This window comes from Mandrillus leucophaeus, unplaced genomic scaffold, assembly GCF_000951045.1.
Source record: "Mandrillus leucophaeus isolate KB7577 unplaced genomic scaffold, Mleu.le_1.0 Scaffold407, whole genome shotgun sequence".
NCBI lineage: Eukaryota > Metazoa > Chordata > Mammalia > Primates > Cercopithecidae > Mandrillus > Mandrillus leucophaeus.
Genome location: NW_012104332.1, coordinates 1,188,763 through 1,195,661, shown reverse-complemented (window position 1 = coordinate 1,195,661; position 6,899 = coordinate 1,188,763). Strand labels below are relative to the sequence as shown.

Below are 6,899 nucleotides of genomic sequence, written 5' to 3'. Positions count from 1 at the left end.
AAAAAAAAAAAAAAAAAAAAGAATGGCTATGTACCTATCATCCATCTTAAGACATAGAATATTACCGGTACCTCAGAAGTTTCCTTTATGCCTCTAATTATGTCCCTTTTCCTGCCTACCCCTAGGTAACCATACGTTGCAACTTTCTTAGTCATTCTTTGCTTTTATGGTTTTATGATATATGCATGTCCTTAAGAAATATGTTATCTAATTTTACTTGTTTTGCAATTTATATAAATGCAATCACACATATTTAGGTTTGTGTGATTTGCTTTTTTGTTCAACATTACTGAGATTCTTCAACCATTGATATATGAAGCTGTAACATTCACTATTGCTGTCTGTAATATTCCATTGCATGAGTAGACCACAATTTAGTTATGCATTCTACTGTTGAAGGACAAATGGGCTATTTCCAGCGTTTTGTCTCTTCCTGGACAAAGGTGCTGTAAACATTTTTATTTGCGTTTCTTGGTGTCCATGTGCACAAGTTTCTCTGGAGTATAAACCTAGAAGTGGAGAGTTTAATTATCATCTAAATAGCTTGGTTTCAGTTAGACAGGAGGAATAAGTATAAGAGATCTATTGTACATAATGGTGACTGCAGTTAGTAACAATACATTGTGGATTTGAAAATTTTGCCAAGAGAGTAGATTTTAAGGTCTCACCACAAAAATGTAAGTATGTGAGCTAATGCCTATGTTAAATAGATTGATTTCATCATTCTATAATGTATACATCTATCAACACATCATCATGTAGTATACCATAAATATATACAATTTTTACTTGCTAATAGAAAGGAGAGAGAAAGAAAGAAAGAAAGAAAGAAAGAAAGAAAGAAAGAAAGAAAGAAAGAAAGAAAGAAAGAAAGAAAGAAAGAAAGAAAGAAAGAAAGAAAGAAAGAAAGAAAGAAAGGAAGGAAGGAAGGAAGGAAGGAAGGAAGGGAAAGAAAGAAAGAAAGAAACAGAAAGAGAGAGAGAGAAATTGGGATGATTGTATGTGGTGGAAGGAAAGAAGGAAGGAAGGAAGGAAGGAACAAAAGGAGGGAGGGAGGGAAGAAAGGAAGGAGGGAGGGAAGGAGAGAATATCCATGGGGAAAAATAGTTATATTAAAAAATCAGGCCAGGCACGGTGGCCCATGCCTGTAATCCCAGCACTTTGGGAGGCCGAGGCAGATGGATCACCTGAGGTCAGGATTTTGAACCTGGCCAACATGGTGAAACTCCATCTCCACTAAAAAAAAAAACACAAAAATTAGCAGGGCATGGTGGTGTGTGCCTGTAGTCCCAGCTATTCACGAGACTGAGGCAGGAGAATCCCTTGAACAGGGAGGCAGAGGCTGCAGTGAGCTGAGATCGCTCCAGCCTGGGTGACAGAGTGAGACTTCATCTCAATCAATTAGTCAATGAAAAATAAAAATTCAAAGCAATTCCAAACTACTGTATTCACAGAGCATGTATTTAAGATGATTATGATTTCCTTGCTGAATAATGATATAACAGGGAGTGCTCATGCTGTGCTTACTGTTTTGGCTTCAAAATATTATCATTATCACCAGTCAGTCCCACAAGAAGACATTCCAAGACACTTAAAACAAGTCTCTAGGTTTTTCCACCTAGGAAGCAAAAGCTGGAAGGATGGGAAATTCAATGGAGTGGTTTACCAAGTGATGGTAAATATTTGACAAGTGATAATATAGAAAGAACTGAAATCTCACTACTACCAGGAAGAACACGGGCTGGACAGGAGCAAAAAAAGTTCGCCCTTTAAACTGCCTCTTACAGGTTTACAGATGGCTATGTGATCTTGGGCAAATCAGGTAATCTCACGGGATCTCAGTTTTTACGTCCAAAAAATATGAAGTTCAGATTTGATGACCTCCGGGTCACTTCCCTCTCTAAAATTCTTACTCAGTTATTGCAGAATGCTTTTGGAAATGACAGTTTTGCACGCCCCCTAGTGGTTTCCCCTCTGGTCTTGCAACTAGAGAAACCAGCTTAAAATGGTGGTTATTGCCTCTCAAAAATTTCCCTGAGCAAAACATTTTAGGCATTATAATTTTAAAAATAGTAAGAACTTAAGGTTTTTTGTGAAGTTACTACAATTTTTGAAAACACACGCAAATGAAAAATTATTTTTCTCAGATAAGTATTAACATTTGGTCTTAGCAATCACGTCTTTTAGCTGTACACTTACAATTTTTGCATTTCCTTTTTCTGTAAATGCAACTCACTTTCAATAAAAAGTGAAAGACAAAAGGTTCAGGGTTTCTGCCCCCAAGGTGAAAAAACAAATTAACTGATACATTACCGTACAACTAAATTAATGTCATTAATCATCATATAAGTAGATCAAAGACTAGAGAACTCCTCAGAATTAAACAAAATAACTTACATAGTACTCAACCCATAGGAGGCTTTCAAAATGGGTTAAATGGATATGACTATGAATCTGAAAAAGAAAACTTTTTTTTTTTTTCAGTTGGAGTCTGAGGTTTCTAGTAGATTAAAGAGAATGGCATTGATCTACTTTGTAAAACTCTTGGAAACAGACTTAACTACTTTAAGATTGAGTTTCTTTATTTGCAAGGAAGGAATGAAAATTCTTGATGTCTGTCGAAATGCCAGGGACATCATAGAGATTCGTGAGTTGAACGTTGGTAAAGAATATCATGTTCCTTAGAAGAGTAGTGCTATATAAAGACTCGGTTCAGTATCACGTGAAACTGGCTACAAGGGCACTATGAAATATACTCTATGCCATTTTTAAAATAGAGTATAAAATCATAACAAGACAAATAGCCCTGCTCACAAAATTATAAAGTGTCATTTTTCTTCAAAGAGGAGAAAATAAGAAAAATGAAGACTCCTATCACTGAACTTAAATACAAAATTAATATACAAAATAATCAAGTTCTGAGTCCTGAATGTTTTAGTTCCTTCAGCATTTTAGTGAATAAATACAAAATAAGTTTAATGAAAATAAAAGTACTTTGACAGAGGTTTTCACCTTTTTATTTTCTTTTTTATGGTGGTTGTTTCCTTTTTGTGTGTGTGTGTGTGTGTGTGACAGAGTTTTGTTCTTGTTGCCCAGGCTGGAGCGCAATGGTGCGAGCTCGGCTCACTTCAACCTCTGCCTCCTGGGTTCAAGCGATTCTCCTGTCTCAGCCTCCCGAGTAGCTGGGATTACAGGCATGCACCACCACGCCTGGCTAATTTTTGTATTTTTTAGTAGAGACGGGGTTTCTGCATGTTGGTCAAGTGGGTCTCAAACTCCTGACCTCAGGTGATCCTCCCGCCTCGGTCTCCCAAAGTGCTGGGATTATAGGCGTAAGTCACTGCACCCAGACTGTTGTTTTCTTTTCAATAGTAGAGCTACCCTGAGAAATCTTTTTCTATGGTCTCCTGTCCATCTGATTTTCCTAGAGGCAGCCCAAATGAGTGAAAAAGAATGGGCTTCACTCCTGTAATCCCAGCACTTTGGGAGGCCAAGCCAGGAGACTCGCTTGGGTGCAGGAGTTCAAGACCAGCCTGGGAGACATAATGAGACCCCGTCTCAACAGCAACAACAAAATTAGCTGAATGTGATGGCATGTGCCTGTAGTCCCAGCTACCTGGGAGACTGAGGTGGGAGGATCACTGGAGCCCAGGAGGTCCAGGCTGCAGTGATCCGTGATCATAACACTGTACACTCTAGCCTGGTCAAAAGAGCGAGACTCTGTCTCAAAAAAAAAAAAAAAAAGAGTGGGCTTCTAGCTAGGGAAACTAAACTTTAACTCTGGCTCTGCCTCTTAAGTAGGAGTGAGCCTGAGCAAGCCAATTCAGCTCTCTAAGACATACTCTTTTCTATAAAATGGGAGCTTTTGATAATAGCAGCAGCTCTTCCTCTCCCACAGTGATGATTAAGTGAAAATGAGTAACTTTTCTTTAGGAACAGTAATTTCCAAATGTTAATGACGGTTTCTCATATCTTTGTTCCTTTTTGTCTATACAAACCTATCAATCTTGACTTTATCAATTATCGAGTCTCAATGATTTTACTCCAAAACGCTCATATCCAGTTCTTCTCTGTATCCCACCTCTGCTGCCGTAGATTCTACAGGAACCGTTGTCATTCACCACCACATCACCCCCACACTCCCTTCCCCCAACTATTGCTGGGCTCTAATCAAACCACCCTGACATCAGGGTGAAATTTCCCATGGGCAAATGTAACCATGCCTTCCTAGTGCTTGGTATTCATTACGGCTCCCAATCACCTACAGAATAACATCTCAAGTTTTTCACCATCTAGTCCTGCCTACCTGTTCAGCAAGCTTCATTTTCTGCTGGTTCTTTTTTGCCCTTCACAGACTCATAATTCCAAGATTGTTTTTTTCCTGCCTCTCTGCATTTGCACACTTCTCCCGCCTAGAATGTCCTCCTCCCACTCAGCATCTCTAGTACAATTTTTCTGCAGAATCTTCTCATTCATTGCTGGCAAAATCCTACTTACTCTTCACATCTCAGTTCAAAATGCCTCCTTTTCACATGCTCCTTTCCCACTCTGTTTGCATCTTCTCTACGGTTCTTCATTGTACTTGCTGTGTCCCTGTTAGACCTTTGATACCTAAAGAGGATTGATCACGTCTTTTTATGTTGCCATCTCCAGCCCCAGCACAATGCCTGCACCTAGTAAACACTTAACAAACACTTAACAATCTTTCTTCGTTGCATGAATAAATATTTTTTAGTATTCTTAACCCTTGGGCTGGTTTCATTTTATCTATCTTATTTTCCCATTTTCACAGGATTTAATCATTTATGTATACCAGTTTAGCATCCTTCTTTTGATATTCATTAAAGTAGTTATAATAACCTTATCTTGGGGCATCGTTACTGTATTAAATACATTATAGCTGAAGTCAGGACTTTTATAATTCAAAGGAACTGATAATCACCCAAGCTAACTCCAGGGAAGGAAGGGCTGGGGCTGTGGGTATTTTTAAGACACTGCAGTGATCCTGTGGTGATCCAAGCACAGGAAGCCTCACGGGAAATGGGGCTGGTACAGAGCAGGTTTTTCATCTCTTGTCATGTCGTGGCATCTTCCTACGTACGTGCTCTAGTGTTTTTCACTCAGCTCCATCTGTTTTCAATTTCCTGGTAACTTGCCTGTGAATTTTGGCTATCATTCAAGTCCCTTACGTCCTTTCACTCTGCCTCACTATGTCCTCCCTTTTTCTCAAATTTCAGATCCATAAGAGAGAACTCTAATTGACACAGTTCATCTATTCGGGCCAAGCCACAGCCATTCATTCATTTATCAAATATTTATGGAACACCTAATATGTGCCAAGGACTCATCTAGGTGCTGGGGTAAAGACAGTGAAAAAGACAGATACACGTCTGCCCTCATGGAATTTACATTCTACCCACCGCAATCAAGGCACTGAACTGGCAGTACCTAGGCCAGATGCTATCTTTTGACATCATCACCTGGGGTGGAAGTGGAGAGGCAGGGTCATGTGGCATAGAACATGGCCACTTGGTCAGCAAAGGTGGGCAGGGCAGATTCCCCAAAAGGAGGTGTGGGCAGGCATGGAGGGACTTTAGCAGAATTTTAGTTCGAATTTTCTCTATATTATTCAGAATTCCCTTACTTTATTCTCCCTGCTTCCTGTATGTCTCATATATGGCTTTTAAAACATTCTTTTAATCTTACCTTCCTTGATTCATGCAAGGACATCAGGATATCTGAACACATTGTTACATCTTCTAAGTAGGTGTAATCTTGAAAAGTAATTTGAAGGACTTTACCTTAAGAAAAATCTAAAATTTGAAATGTTTTTCAATGCCTAAAGAGCACATTCCAAGGCAGAATGGTTAACCTTCTACTTTTAATTTAATTGTCTTGGCTCATTTTGCAAGTACCAGATGTTGTTATTCCCGTTTATATCTTGTGGTTGGGGAAAAAAGAAATGACTTTAGAAGCCTTTAATAACAAACCCTAAACTCCATTAAAGTCTATCTTTCTGTGTGAGTCTGCCTTTCTAGGATCAGTGTGTGCACAGGCACAGGTGTATATGTTTGTGCACAAAAGTCAGCATGGCATATTATTGTCACTGTCTCTTGATATGTCTGTCTTTATTCCTTGGCTCATCTTTTTCTCCCTCTACCTCTCCATTTTTCTCCCTTCTCTTCCCTCAGCCCCCAAGTCTGTTTGTCTCCCGCAACCAACTATGACATAGAATCGAAATCAATGTTTCAGTACTAGTGCCACCACTTCACTGGTTTGCAATGACAGATAAGTACCCCAAGACTAAACTGCCATTCGGTAGTATGCCCAAAATTCAGTTAGCTGCCAACAGGTGAGAAGTAATGACTCAGCCATAGGCCCAAATGGGAAGGCTTCTTACAGGAGTAGCTCTCACCAAATGATACCCTTTCACTTACAACTCCATAAGTTACTGAATTGCATAAATACATTATGTGAATTCACAATGATGGTGCTCATGTATTTTTTATTACGAAATGGTCAGAAAGCATGACAGTGTCAAGAAAATCTAACATCCTTCTACAGTCAAGAACTTTGCTCATTAGACTTAACTATAATCAAATACTCTCCTCAATAATCCTCTGTTTAAACTAGCCCAGGGTTACTCAGGCCTACACAGATTAAATTTGCCATAAATCTCTTCAAATCAAAAGTCTACAAGGGTCCTGGCTCCAGGTCTATGGGACTTTGGAACAACTTATCAATAAACTCTTGTTGGTAGTTTTCACTCTGCTTTTATTTTAATTTTAATTTTATGTATTTATTTATTTATTTATTTGAGATGAAGTCTTGCTCTTTCGCCCAGGCTGGAGTGCAGTGGTGCGATCTCAGCTCACTGCAACCTCCGCCTCCCGGGTTCA

At 39.2% G+C, this 6,899-nt stretch overlaps 1 pseudogene; it reads right to left on the bottom strand.

Annotated features, from left to right (window-relative positions):
* The window catches only part of LOC105548287, a 98,749-nt pseudogene that overhangs the window by 71,049 nt on the left and 20,801 nt on the right, over positions 1–6,899 (bottom strand).